Below are 16127 nucleotides of genomic sequence, written 5' to 3'. Positions count from 1 at the left end.
CTAGCTCGCGCCAGGACTCAAAACCTAAAGTAATAGAACTAGGTAAATCGAAAGAGCACTATATACAATATATACAAACCCCAAAAGTGTTCTAATTATATTCTTCAAAAGTACCTGCTCATACTATTACATCCTTATAATTATAACCAAAACCAAAGAGTGGACCCTAAGGAGGGTCCTTATACAAACCACCACAACAAAAACAAACATCCTAATTGTCCAACTATTACAAGCAAACCCAACTATACCAGTGTATGTGTCAAAAGTCCCCGCGTCGGCCCCTGCTAAGGAAAACAAAAGGAAAGGGGTAAGCTATATGCTTAGTAAGTAAACAGGGGCAAAAGCGTAAATTTCACGTAACAACAGTTACACTGTAAGAGTAAAGCAAAAGCAGAAAAATAACATCACATAATAAGGATACGGGTGGCTCCAAAGCCAATTCATGTGCCATGTATAATCTCCTGCCGACACTCCGTCGACCACAAATAATGGTCCGTAGAACTCCACTTGTTCTCCCACCGTACACCTTATCACCCTCTCTGGCCAGACACCTCACAAACTTGATCGAGCGAACGAAATTGAGGTTGGTTCACAAGCTCGGGTCACAAACTTGGTCCACATACTCGGTGAACCGGATTCACAAACTTGGTGACCTCAAACCAGGTTGGACTAACTTCGAACAAGCCCTAACCGGCTCGAATAGTCCATCTAGGTCATGAGATCGGGCCCCAAACTCACAAACTTCACAAAATTTACTCAAAAGTCACCCCGAGCCACAAGCTCAAGGGGTTTAGTTCCAAAATGATTCATATACATATGCCATGTACAAATATGTGCGTAAATTAGGGTTTAGGTCGAGTGCGATAAAGTACACCCTCGCCTAGGCACCCTTTTCATACATATCGAAACACATAAGCAACTAACACATAAGAGCGGCCTGAGTACTTACTCAACGAACAAAAGAGCAAAAGTTCGAAATTTGTGCCGCAAGGAGTAGCTAGTAGGCCCCACCGGCTTCACCTAGCTCACCAACGTCTGAAAGAGAAGATTGCGTCACATAATATCATAAACGGCTACTAATATGCCTAAAACAAGCAAAACGGCAAAATCGGCACATACGAGTGCGGAAACGGCATACGGAAACGGGAATGGCGGCCTAGCCATTTTGCCGTCAAAACTGTTTTGAGCCTAAGCGAAGTTACGAGTGTCGGATCAAGGTACATGAGGTACTGTTACGAAGCTAAGAGGAAGGGTTACAGTTTTCATGAAGACACCTCAATCCGGATCTAAACGGAAATAGGTCGAAAGTACAGAAAACCGTTCCAGGAATTCGCACTCTAGAGTAACGAACAGGGTATGTTTGCTGGACCATAACTCCCAGCTCACAAATCCAAATCAGGAAATTCGAAAGGTATTAGAAAGCTGAGACATAAGGCTAAAACATCGATGTTTTGGCCAAGACCTGAATCCACTCAGAATAGAACAAAATTTGAGTGTCAAAGTATCCGTCAGAACTGTCCAGATTCAAGGCAGTTCTGACGATCAATCTTGTTTTGATCATAACGGAAGCTACGGAACTCGGATTTCGACGTACTTTATACCGTTTCGAAGCTAAAACCAAGATCTACATTTCTTATGAAGGAGTTAACACCCAGATCGTACGGGATCAAAACGGAAAAATGCACGGTCAGAAGCTGAAATTCAAAACGTACACAATTTCAGGGTACAAAACAGGTGCGAGTGTTTTGGTCATAACTCGAGCTACACAGATCCGTTTGACCGGAAATTCTGTAGATATATACAGGACTTAAGAGGCTACAATGTTGAAGAAGGCTTCTCAGTCCAGTTTCTATTGCAACCAGCTCAAAATTGCCATATACTACCCCAGAACCGTAAAAACAGGCTCACAAACCGTATTCTGGTTCAAACATCATAAGTCAGGCTACCTAAGTCCAAACCAAGTGATTCCAAATCCATCCGAAAGATAAGAAACAGGGTTACAATTCATCAGAAGACCTCAACAACAAATTCTTAAGCATTCCCAACCAAATTCACCAATTACAGTCGCAGTTCTCAAGTTCGGGTAAAAACAGGACAGCAAGGGTAATTCTGTCTTTTCTCAAGCTACGGTACTCCGATTGACCTACAACTTTGTATCCATCCCTAAAACATCATTCCCTACAACTTTTATGTTTTAACCAAAGGCTAATTCGGCCTCTAACTATGATGAACAGTGCCAGGAAGAAAGTAGAACTTTGAAACCCTAACTTGCTAATTTATCTTCCAAACCAGAAATTTGCTGCAATTAACTACCATTCACACCAACTAACTTCATTCTCAATCATTTCCAACCATCATACATGACCACATGATATTAATCATATGCAAACTGGAAAATCCTAAATAAATAGAAAACTTCACCAATCTTAACTAAAATCAAGAAATAATCCACCAAATCACACTTATAACAACCACAAGTCATTAATTAAACATCATTAGATAGAAGAGAGGGTTTCCATAGTCACTCACCTTATCAACACAAGAAATGAGACCACTTAGCACCTTAAGCTTCCAAACAACTTCACTAGTCACCTCACAACTACTAAGAGAAGGATTTTTATGGAGAGTTTTCGAATTTAATCGGTTGAAATCGAAGATTGAGCAAGATTGAAGCTAAGAAAGTGAAGAGGTTTTTCTTCCTTCTCCTTGGAGAGTGGCCGGCTATAAGGAGCTAAAAATGAAGATGATTTTGGTAATTTTTTTTGGGTTTATTTGGTCAATTAGTAAAAAGGTGAATAGTAGTCAAAATTGTAAGGTTTAATCATATGGTGACACTTGTCACCCTATTTAATACATACATATCCTTTTGTCTCTCTACACTCTCATCCAGATAACAACCTTTAATTATCTCATAACACCCGGTGAATTAAACCCAGTATCCAAAACTTAACCTAATTGGCCGAATTTTACCGAACTTTCCGCGCTAGTGGGTCCCACGTCCTATATATGTTCTTAATTTCTCAAAAACTAACCGATACTAGAAAAATCATCTAAAAACTATATTTACTCAATAAAAATTATCTGGGGAATTTTCTAATAAAGAAAATGTAGAAAAAGGCGGGCGATAAATAAAACTCCACTTAAGCTTTCTAATAAATTGTAATACTAGAGGTTTGCTAATCTAGAGTTTTCTAACCATTTCAAACTAATACATAAACTAGCGTTTTCAATCTTAACCAAGATTAGGGTTTCCTCCTTAGCCCTAACCCTAACTTCACCACACCGAAATAATGAATAACTCTAATATCAACTTACGAACTGATTGGGGCCTCACAATTGGTCATCAACCAACCGAAATTTTCCTCAACTTTCCTTTCAATTTTCCAACTAATCTCACCTTGTTTACCACTTAATTAACACAAACCACACTTATAATCCCCATATCAGTCCAATATATCCATTGTGGGTTTTGATAGAGCCCACTCTAATCATTTACAACCAAATAACAACACCCCCATGAAGCTACAAGGTCCAAGGCGAAATTTAATCAACTAGAACTAAGATTAAGGGACCGAATGATTATGATATAGGCATCCCTAGGGAAAGACCCTCCTAGAACCTCCCAACCTTGTAATTATCAGAGTTGGATCTTCTCTCCCAACAGAAATTGAACTCGATTGTTCTCATGAACTCAAGACCTCTGACACACAAAGGTAATCAGCAGCCTTAAGCAAATAAGGATGGATAAAGCGACACCACGATTAGGAAACAAGCTAATCGATAAAGTCTGATTTGAATCCTAAGCCATGAACTCAAGAATTCAAGAGTAAGTTCGATTAAGAACTTGAAGGAAAATTCCTCACAATTTCTGGTTGTAATAATCTCTCCCTCCGCTCATACAATAGCTGCCTTTTATAGGCGAAAACTAGGGCAAAACCCGGCCCACATAAACCTGGAAGAAATTCGGTCCGCACAAAGAGCTTAAAGAGCCAGCTCTTTAAGGCTTTCCGATAAGGCCTAATAAGTAATAAAATACTCAACGCCTAACAACTACTAAACTAGACAGTCTTAAAACAACTACCAACTAAGCTAACAAGTATGAGATCATTCCTTCGCTTCAAACGTACAAGTGAACAAAGTAATTTCATGGTCCATCAAATCTTCAAACCTAACTTGCTCCTTGCTTGTATGGTGAATGATCAAGGCTCGTAAAGCTTCCTTCACCTTCTTGGTTCTTGATCTTGTCATCGGACCACCAATGTTGATCAAAGGGTCCTTGACCCAAGGTTGAAGTTAATTATTGCACACCCGTATCTGCATCATTCCCTCTTTCCTCGAAAAGATTCGTCCTCGAATCTTCAAAGTCTCCTCTTGAAAGTGATTTGTCCACAAATCGATGGTGCGCTTAAAGGACAGCAATGTTGGAAATAGATGAATGACTACGAGCCATGTTGCATGTCGTTTGGTCAGCTTCGGGAAGCGCTCAAACAAGGACATGCGCCAAGGTAGGAAAGAGCTTGTGTAAGGCGTGTGAAAATCCCAAGTGGCAATCCAAAACTCTCTAATTAGCCTTTGGTCATGAAGCTTCACATTGACACCTTGATTGTGCAAAGGTGTAAAATCCAGCACTAGTTGACATTGATTTGAATCATCTTGCATAGATAAATTGGGAGCAACTTGTTGCATGGATGAGACACTAAACAACTCGTGGAGGACAGCTGTGGGATCTTGCGTGACACACAATTTCTCATCTTCCAACATATAAGGTAGCAAACAATTGAATTCCACTTCATGAGGGTTACTCGAACTAGCACAAGTTGAAGCTGACAAATTGAGCACTTGGCCACCAGCTTTTGGCTGTGTGAATAAGCATGAAAGATCACCACCTTTAGTTGGAATAAGCACGAAATCAGGTTGTAAGTCTTTAATCAAAACTGAAAAATTTTGGACAGTTTTACAACCTACAAAAACAAAATAACCTTCAACTTGAAACAAATTACAAATTGGGTAAAGAAGTAATGGTACATCATCAACTAAATGGTAAGAAGGTATAGAACAAGTTTTAAATGTGAATACTCCCTTTGCCACTTCATTATTCCTTCCACCAATTGATTCAACTTGAGAAGGCATTGCTAGCCTTTTACACTTTTCTTCAAAATCTGGATAAGAAATACAAGTCTTAGGATGGAAATTATACTCAAAAGAAGGTAAAGATGATGAATGACCCATAGGTAGCAAATGAGAGTCAAATTTCGGAATTCTCCCTTCATGGTGGATTTGACTTGATTCCCCTTTGGTATGGACAGATTTGAATTGATTCCCCTTTGGTATGGACAGATTTGAATTGAAATTGTTCCATGAGATGATTCCAAATAGATTCATTTCCTAAAAGACAAACTCCATGGAAGCTAGTGAATTGTACAAGTGACTTTGGAAAGGAGCATAGCATGACTAACTTCACTTGACTTTGCTTAATCTGCACAAACGAAGAAACACTAAATAAAGCAAAGGTAAATTCGTTAGGAAAACAATAAGCCCTCACATTTTTGCTCAAAATCGTCTCACTTTCTCTCTTTTCTTCCTTTTTACCACTCATCTCATCAGATTTTTCCATCTCTTTATCTAGTTTAACGCCCTCGATTGTTTTCTCATCATCAATCTCCTCTACAAATGGTTCAATAGGATGAGATACTCCTTTGTTGGGAATAGGGTCAGCTATCTCCTTCTTAGAAAACTCACTTTGATAGCAACCATTTGACTCCATTTGTTTTTGGTGTAGAAGACGTTGATATGTCTCCCAAAATGACTCCGCATGAGGTGGTTCAACTCTAAGTTTAGTCTTAGAAAATGCTGAATGAACCTTCTTATCACCTCTTGCATAAACCGGCTTTAAAGAGGTAGATTGCATGGAACCCCTCCTCTTGAGAGATTCATTCTCTTGCTTGAGTTTATGTTCGTTCTCTCGATTGTACAAGTCCGTGGTATAATGGAAGGGTACAAATCGTTTCCTCATCACTTGCTTCATTTCAGTCCAAGTGGCAATCGGTTGTTCCCTATTTCTCCTTCTTGTGGCACATACTTGCTCCCACCAAATAGATGCATAATCTTGAAATTCAATAGCTGCAAGTTTCACCTTTTTCTCTTCGGAGTAATTGTGGACTTCAAACACTTGCTCGTTAGAATGATACCCCTCATCATCCGCATCATGCTCAACACTCTGAGCACTTGAAGTCCTATTGGGAATATCTCCAGTACCTCGCATCTCAATGGCAGCCACCCTGTCGGATATTTGTGCCATCGCAAATTCATGTCTCTCCGCTTGTTTTTGAAGAGTTTGGAGCACCAGTTTGAGTGACACGTCGGTCTCAGACGGCTCAGGCATGTTCCCCTCTTGAGACATATTGTCCAACCTGCAAAACAAATGTATCCTAGTCTACCTTGCAAAGCACTCGTGTATCACTCAAGAAAACACACTCACTCTCAATTTTCCTTATCGAAGTTCTTAAAACAACTCAACTCTCAAAAATTCCAGAATTAATTACCCTATAAGTAATAAGACACAAAGCAGAATTTTTTTTGCGAATCCTAGAAAACAAAAACTCTACCTGAAGCTGGAACTTTTTTTTTTTTGAGCTGTTGCTTTGCTGAGTTTCTGGTCAGTATTTTGGAGTACAAATGGTGCTTTTGGGGTGCTCAAAGAATGTACGAACCAGTCCTCAAATTTCAGTCAAATCGGATTGCAAAACTAGCTCAACCGATTTTAGAAACTCAAGAACTCCCAAGGCGGTTTGGGCTAAGGTGTTTGGTTTGGTTTTGAAAACGGAATTGGGTGTGTTTGTGGCTGGTTAGGTCGTTTGGGGTCTTTGAAATTCAATCAAGATTGGAACTCAAGAGTTGGAAACCAATCAAAATTAGGAAACTCAAGTTTTGGGAAATCAACCAAGATTTGGAGACTAATCAAGATTTGGGAACCCACCAAGAATTGGAAACTCACGATTTTTTTTTTTTTGGAAACTTGATTTCCTTTGTATGAGAGCCAATTCCTTCTCTTCTTCCTTTTTTTTTCTCTATCGCTTTTTTTTTCTTTTTTTTTCGGCTCTTCAAGGAACACAAATTTATATCACACCAACAAGTTCAAGAAAACGGATGAAAGGTTATGCCAATTCCAAGAAAACCCAAGTTCTTGGTTTATTGTTCAAGAATTTTCAAAACAAGACTTGGTGGTCCAAGAACTTCAAGAATTTGTTCAAGAAACACAAGAATTTCTCCAAATTATGTTGCGGTGTCTAGGGTTTGCAAAAACAACAACCAATTCTCAAGAAATAGGCAAAACAGAATTTCAGCAATACTCAAAAGAAAATTCCAGCAATACTCTAGCAACTTGAACACCAAACAATATAAGGTACGTGACTCTTTTTTTTTTTTTTTTTGTCTTTAAACCCTAACAACCCAAACACAAGTATAATAGACCCAAGAACTTGGACAGAAAACACAAAAAAAAGACAACACCCAAACAGTTTTTTTTTTTTTTGACTCGGATGAACAGTAACGTGAACAGTAATCGCTACAGTTTTTTTTTTTTTGTTTTTTGACAAAAGACACAAACTAACAAGATATGAACAACTTCAATTAAAAGAGAATTAACCTGATGCTCTGATACCAACTGATATAGGCAACCCTAGGGGAAGACCCTCCTAGAACCTTCCAACCTTGTAATTATCAGAGTTGGATCTTCTCTCCCAACAGAAATTGAACTCGATTGTTCTCATGAACTCAAGACCTCTGACACACAAAGGTAATCAGCAACCTTAAGCAAATAAGGATGGATGAAGCGACACCACGATTAGGAAACAAGCTAATCGATAAAGTCTGATTTGAATCCTAAGCCATGAACTCAAGAATTCAAGAGTAAGTTCGATTAAGAACTTGAAGGAAAATTCCTCACGATTTCTGGTTGTAATAATCTCTCCCTCCGCTCATACAATAGCTGCCTTTTTATAGGCTAAAACTAGGGCAAAATCCGGCCCACATAAACCTGGAAGAAATTCGGTCCGCACAAAGAGCTTAAAGAGCCAGCTCTTTAAGGCTTTCCGATAAGGCCCAATAAGTAATAAAATACTCAACGTCTAACAACTACTAAACTAGACAGTCTTAAAACAACTACCAACTAAGCTAACAAGTATGAGATCATTCCTTCGCTTCAAACGTACAAGTGAACAAAGTAACTTCATGGTCCATCAAATCTTCAAACCTAACTTGCTCCTTGCTTGTATGGTGAATGATCAAGGCTCGTAAAGCTTCCTTCACCTTCTTGGTTCTTGATCCTGTCATCGGACCACCAATGTTGATCAAAGGGTCCTTGACCCAAGGTTGAAGTTAATTATTGCACACCCGTATCTGCATCATTCCCTCTTTCCTCGAAAAGATTCGTCCTCGAATCTTCAAAGTCTCCTCTTGAAAGTGATTTGTCCACAAATCGATGGTGCGCTTAAAGGACAGCAATGTTGGAAATAGATGAATGACTACGAGCCATGTTGCATGTCGTTTGGTCAGCTTCGGGAAGCGCTCAAACAAGGACATGCGCCAAGATAGGAAAGAGCTTGTGTAAGGCGTGTGAAAATCCCAAGTGGCAATCCAAAACTCTCTAATTAGCCTTTGGTCATGAAGCTTCACATTGACACCTTGATTGTGCAAAGGTGTAAAATCCAGCACTAGTTGACATTGATTTGAATCATCTTGCATGGATAAATTGGGAGCAACTTGTTGCATGGATGAGACACTAAACAACTCGTGGAGGACAGCTTTGGGATCTTGCGTGACACACAATTTCTCATCTTCCAACATATAAGGTAGCAAACAATTGAATTCCACTTCATGAGGGTTACTCGAACTAGCACAAGTTGAAGCTGACAAATTGAGCACTTGGCCACCAGCTTTTGGCTGTGTGAATAAGCATGAAAGATCACCACCTTTAGTTGGAATAAGCACGAAATCAGGTTGTAAGTCTTTAATCAAAACTGAAAAATTTTGGACAGCTTTACAACCTACAAAAACAAAATAACCTTCAACTTGAAACAAATTAGAAATTGGGTAAAGAAGTAATGGTACATCATCAACTAAATGGTAAGAAGGTATAGAACAAGTTTTAAATGTGAATACTCCCTTTGCCACTTCATTATTCCTTCCACCAATTGATTCAACTTGAGAAGGCATTGCTAGCCTTTTACACTTTTCTTCAAAATCTGGATAAGAAATACAAGTCTTAGGATGGAAATTATACTCAAAAGAAGGTAAAGATGATGAATGACCCATAGGTAGCAAATGAGAGTCAAATTTCGGAATTCTCCCTTCATGGTGGATTTGACTTGATTCCCCTTTGGTATGGACAGATTTGAATTGATTCCCCTTTGGTATGGACAGATTTGAATTGAAATTGTTCCATGAGATGATTCCAAATAGATTCAATTCCTAAAAGACAAACTCCATGAAAGCTAGTGAATTGTACAAGTGACTTTGGAATGGAGCATAGCATGACTAACTTCACTTGACTTTGCTTAATCTGCACAAACGAAGAAACACTAAATAAAGCAAAGGTAAATTCGTTAGGAAAACAATAAGCCCTCACATTTTTGCTCAAAATCGTCTCACTTTCTCTCTTTTCTTCCTTTTTACCACTCATCTCATCAGATTTTTCCATCTCTTTATCTAGTTTAACGCCCTCGATTGTTTTCTCATCATCAACCTCCTCTACAAATGGTTCAATAGGATGAGATACTCCTTTGTTGGGAATAGGGTCAGCTATCTCCTTCTTAGAAAACTCACTTTGATAGCAACCATTTGACTCCATTTGTTTTTGGTGTAGAAGACGTTGATATGTCTCCCAAAATGACTCCGCATGAGGTGGTTCAACTCTAAGTTTAGTCTTAGAAAATGCTGAATGAACCTTCTTATCACCTCTTGCATAAACCGGCTTTAAAGAGGTAGATTGCATGGAACCCCTCCTCTTGAGAGATTCATTCTCTTGCTTGAGTTTATGTTCGTTCTCTCGATTGTACAAGTCCGTGGTATAATGGAAGGGTACAAATCGTTTCCTCATCACTTGCTTCATTTCAGTCCAAGTGGCAATCGGTTGTTCCCTATTTCTCCTTCTTGTGGCACATACTTGCTCCCACCAAATAGATGCATAATCTTGAAATTCAATAGCTGCAAGTTTCACCTTTTTCTCTTCGGAGTAATTGTGGACTTCAAACACTTGCTCAACTCGCCTAACCCAATCCAAGTAAGCTTCAGGATCATTTTTCCCATGAAAGGTAGCCATCTTAGTCTTGATGGAACCAAGATTGTCATCGGTTCTCCTAGGTCGGTCTCGGCCTTCCCTCGCTTCCCTGTGGCTTTTTCTTGATCGGAATGAGGTGTTAGAATGATACCCCTCATCATCCGCATCATGCTCAACACTCTGAGCACTTGAAGTCCTATTGGGAATATCTCCAGTACCTCGCATCTCAATGGCAGCCACCCTGTCGGATATTTGTGCCATCGCAAATTCATGTCTCTCCGCTTGTTTTTGAAGAGTTTGGAGCACCAGTTTGAGTGACACGTCGGTCTCAGACGGCTCAGGCATGTTCCCCTCTTGAGACATATTGTCCAACCTGCAAAACAAATGTATTCTAGTCTACCTTGCAAAGCACTCGTGTATCACTCAAGAAAACACACTCACTCTCAATTTTCCTTATCGAAGTTCTTAAAACAACTCAACTCTCAAAAATTCCAGAATTAATTACCCTATAAGTAATAAGACACAAAGCAGAATTTTTTTTGCGAATCCTAGAAAACAAAAACTCTACCTGAAGCTGGAACTTTTTTTTTTTTTTGAGCTGTTGCTTTGCTGAGTTTCTGGTCAGTATTTTGGAGTACAAATGGTGCTTTTGGGGTGCTCAAAGAATGTACGAACCAGTCCTCAAATTTCAGTCAAATCGGATTGCAAAACTAGCTCAACCGATTTTAGAAACTCAAGAACTCCCAAGGCGGTTTGGGCTAAGGTGTTTGGTTTGGTTTTGAAAACGGAATTGGGTGTGTTTGGGGCTGGTTAGGTCGTTTGGGGTCTTTGAAATTCAATCAAGATTGGAACTCAAGAGTTGGAAACCAATCAAAATTAGGAAACTCAAGTTTTGGGAAATCAACCAAGATTTGGAGACTAATCAAGATTTGGGAACCCACCAAGAATTGGAAACTCACGATTTTTTTTTTTTTGGAAACTTGATTTCCTTTGTATGAGAGCCAATTCCTTCTCTTCTTCCTTTTTTTTTCTCTATCGCTTTTTTTTTCTTTTTTTTTCGGCTCTTCAAGGAACACAAATTCATATCACACCAACAAGTTCAAGAAAACGGATGAAAGGTTATGCCAATTCCAAGAAAACCCTAGTTCTTGGTTTATTGTTCAAGAATTTTCAAAACAAGACTTGGTGGTCCAAGAACTTCAAGAATTTGTTCAAGAAACACAAGAATTTCTCCAAATTATGTTGCGGTGTCTAGGGTTTGCAAAAACAACAACCAATTCTCAAGAAATAGGCAAAACAGAATTTCAGCAATACTCAAAAGAAAATTCCAGCAATACTCTAGCAACTTGAACACCAAACAATATAAGGTACGTGACTCTTTTTTTTTTTTTTTTTGTCTTTAAACCCTAACAACCCAAACACAAGTATAATAGACCCAAGAACTTGGACAGAAAACACAAAAAAAAGACAACACCCAAACAGTTTTTTTTTTTTTGACTCGGATGAACAGTAACGTGAACAGTAATCGCTACAGTTTTTTTTTTTTGTTTTTTGACAAAAGACACAAACTAACAAGATATGAACAACTTCAATTAAAAGAGAATTAACCTGATGCTCTGATACCAACTGATATAGGCAACCCTAGGGGAAGACCCTCCTAGAACCTTCCAACCTTGTAATTATCAGAGTTGGATCTTCTCTCCCAACAGAAATTGAACTCGATTGTTCTCATGAACTCAAGACCTCTGACACACAAAGGTAATCAGCAACCTTAAGCAAATAAGGATGGATGAAGCGACACCACGATTAGGAAACAAGCTAATCGATAAAGTCTGATTTGAATCCTAAGCCATGAACTCAAGAATTCAAGAGTAAGTTCGATTAAGAACTTGAAGGAAAATTCCTCACGATTTCTGGTTGTAATAATCTCTCCCTCTGCTCATACAATAGCTGCCTTTTTATAGGCTAAAACTAGGGCAAAATCCGGCCCACATAAACCTGGAAGAAATTCGGTCCGCACAAAGAGCTTAAAGAGCCAGCTCTTTAAGGCTTTCCGATAAGGCCCAATAAGTAATAAAATACTCAACGTCTAACAACTACTAAACTAGACAGTCTTAAAACAACTACCAACTAAGCTAACAAGTATGAGATCATTCCTTCGCTTCAAACGTACAAGTGAACAAAGTAACTTCATGGTCCATCAAATCTTCAAACCTAACTTGCTCCTTGCTTGTATGTGAATGATCAAGGCTCGAAAAGCTTCCTTCACCTTCTTGGTTCTTGATCCTGTCATCGGACCACCAATGTTGATCAAAGGGTCCTTGACCCAAGGTTGAAGTTAATTATTGCACACCCGTATCTGCATCATTCCCTCTTTCCTCGAAAAGATTCGTCCTCGAATCTTCAAAGTCTCCTCTTGAAAGTGATTTGTCCACAAATCGATGGTGCGCTTAAAGGACAGCAATGTTGGAAATAGATGAATGACTACGAGCCATGTTGCATGTCGTTTGGTCAGCTTCGGGAAGCGCTCAAACAAGGACATGCGCCAAGATAGGAAAGAGCTTGTGTAAGGCGTGTGAAAATCCCAAGTGGCAATCCAAAACTCTCTAATTAGCCTTTGGTCATGAAGCTTCACATTGACACCTTGATTGTGCAAAGGTGTAAAATCCAGCACTAGTTGACATTGATTTGAATCATCTTGCATGGATAAATTGGGAGCAACTTGTTGCATGGATGAGACACTAAACAACTCGTGGAGGACAGCTTTGGGATCTTGCGTGACACACAATTTCTCATCTTCCAACATATAAGGTAGCAAACAATTGAATTCCACTTCATGAGGGTTACTCGAACTAGCACAAGTTGAAGCTGACAAATTGAGCACTTGGCCACCAGCTTTCGGCTGTGTGAATAAGCATGAAAGATCACCACCTTTAGTTGGAATAAGCACGAAATCAGGTTGTAAGTCTTTAATCAAAACTGAAAAATTTTGGACAGCTTTACAACCTACAAAAACAAAATAACCTTCAACTTGAAACAAATTAGAAATTGGGTAAAGAAGTAATGGTACATCATCAACTAAATGGTAAGAAGGTATAGAACAAGTTTTAAATGTGAATACTCCCTTTGCCACTTCATTATTCCTTCCACCAATTGATTCAACTTGAGAAGGCATTGCTAGCCTTTTACACTTTTCTTCAAAATCTGGATAAGAAATACAAGTGTTAGGATGGAAATTATACTCAAAAGAAGGTAAAGATTATGAATGACCCATAGGTAGCAAATGAGAGTCAAATTTCGGAATTCTCCCTTCATGGTGGATTTGACTTGATTCCCCTTTGGTATGGACAGATTTGAATTGATTCCCCTTTGGTATGGACAGATTTGAATTGAAATTGTTCCATGAGATGATTCCAAATAGATTCAATTCCTAAAAGACAAACTCCATGAAAGCTAGTGAATTGTACAAGTGACTTTGGAATGGAGCATAGCATGACTAACTTCACTTGACTTTGCTTAATCTGCACAAACGAAGAAACACTAAATAAAGCAAAGGTAAATTCGTTAGGAAAACAATAAGCCCTCACATTTTTGCTCAAAATCGTCTCACTTTCTCTCTTTTCTTCCTTTTTACCACTCATCTCATCAGATTTTTCCATCTCTTTATCTAGTTTAACGCCCTCGATTGTTTTCTCATCATCAACCTCCTCTACAAATGGTTCAATAGGATGAGATACTCCTTTGTTGGGAATAGGGTCAGCTATCTCCTTCTTAGAAAACTCACTTTGATAGCAACCATTTGACTCCATTTGTTTTTGGTGTAGAAGACGTTGATATGTCTCCCAAAATGACTCCGCATGAGGTGGTTCAACTCTAAGTTTAGTCTTAGAAAATGCTGAATGAACCTTCTTATCACCTCTTGCATAAACCGGCTTTAAAGAGGTAGATTGCATGGAACCCCTCCTCTTGAGAGATTCATTCTCTTGCTTGAGTTTATGTTCGTTCTCTCGATTGTACAAGTCCGTGGTATAATGGAAGGGTACAAATCGTTTCCTCATCACTTGCTTCATTTCAGTCCAAGTGGCAATCGGTTGTTCCCTATTTCTCCTTCTTGTGGCACATACTTGCTCCCACCAAATAGATGCATAATCTTGAAATTCAATAGCTGCAAGTTTCACCTTTTTCTCTTCGGAGTAATTGTGGACTTCAAACACTTGCTCAACTCGCCTAACCCAATCCAAGTAAGCTTCAGGATCATTTTTCCCATGAAAGGTAGCCATCTTAGTCTTGATGGAACCAAGATTGTCATCGGTTCTCCTAGGTCGGTCTCGGCCTTCCCTCGCTTCCCTGTGGCTTTTTCTTGATCGGAATGAGGTGTTAGAATGATACCCCTCATCATCCGCATCATGCTCAACACTCTGAGCACTTGAAGTCCTATTGGGAATATCTCCAGTACCTCGCATCTCAATGGCAGCCACCCTGTCGGATATTTGTGCCATCGCAAATTCATGTCTCTCCGCTTGTTTTTGAAGAGTTTGGAGCACCAGTTTGAGTGACACGTCGGTCTCAGACGGCTCAGGCATGTTCCCCTCTTGAGACATATTGTCCAACCTGCAAAACAAATGTATTCTAGTCTACCTTGCAAAGCACTCGTGTATCACTCAAGAAAACACACTCACTCTCAATTTTCCTTATCGAAGTTCTTAAAACAACTCAACTCTCAAAAATTCCAGAATTAATTACCCTATAAGTAATAAGACACAAAGCAGAATTTTTTTTGCGAATCCTAGAAAACAAAAACTCTACCTGAAGCTGGAACTTTTTTTTTTTTTTGAGCTGTTGCTTTGCTGAGTTTCTGGTCAGTATTTTGGAGTACAAATGGTGCTTTTGGGGTGCTCAAAGAATGTACGAACCAGTCCTCAAATTTCAGTCAAATCGGATTGCAAAACTAGCTCAACCGATTTTAGAAACTCAAGAACTCCCAAGGCGGTTTGGGCTAAGGTGTTTGGTTTGGTTTTGAAAACGGAATTGGGTGTGTTTGGGGCTGGTTAGGTCGTTTGGGGTCTTTGAAATTCAATCAAGATTGGAACTCAAGAGTTGGAAACCAATCAAAATTAGGAAACTCAAGTTTTGGGAAATCAACCAAGATTTGGAGACTAATCAAGATTTGGGAACCCACCAAGAATTGGAAACTCACGATTTTTTTTTTTTTGGAAACTTGATTTCCTTTGTATGAGAGCCAATTCCTTCTCTTCTTCCTTTTTTTTTCTCTATCGCTTTTTTTTTCTTTTTTTTTCGGCTCTTCAAGGAACACAAATTCATATCACACCAACAAGTTCAAGAAAACGGATGAAAGGTTATGCCAATTCCAAGAAAACCCTAGTTCTTGGTTTATTGTTCAAGAATTTTCAAAACAAGACTTGGTGGTCCAAGAACTTCAAGAATTTGTTCAAGAAACACAAGAATTTCTCCAAATTATGTTGCGGTGTCTAGGGTTTGCAAAAACAACAACCAATTCTCAAGAAATAGGCAAAACAGAATTTCAGCAATACTCAAAAGAAAATTCCAGCAATACTCTAGCAACTTGAACACCAAACAATATAAGGTACGTGACTCTTTTTTTTTTTTTTTTTGTCTTTAAACCCTAACAACCCAAACACAAGTATAATAGACCCAAGAACTTGGACAGAAAACACAAAAAAAAGACAACACCCAAACAGTTTTTTTTTTTTTTGACTCGGATGAACAGTAACGTGAACAGTAATCGCTACAGTTTTTTTTTTTTGTTTTTTGACAAAAGACACAAACTAACAAGATATGAACAACTTCAATTAAAAGAGAATTAACCTGA

The sequence above is a fragment of the Coffea arabica genome, chromosome 2e (assembly GCF_036785885.1).
Source record: "Coffea arabica cultivar ET-39 chromosome 2e, Coffea Arabica ET-39 HiFi, whole genome shotgun sequence".
In the NCBI taxonomy this organism is placed as follows: Eukaryota; Viridiplantae; Streptophyta; class Magnoliopsida; order Gentianales; family Rubiaceae; genus Coffea; species Coffea arabica.
This window is presented reverse-complemented; position numbering follows the sequence as displayed.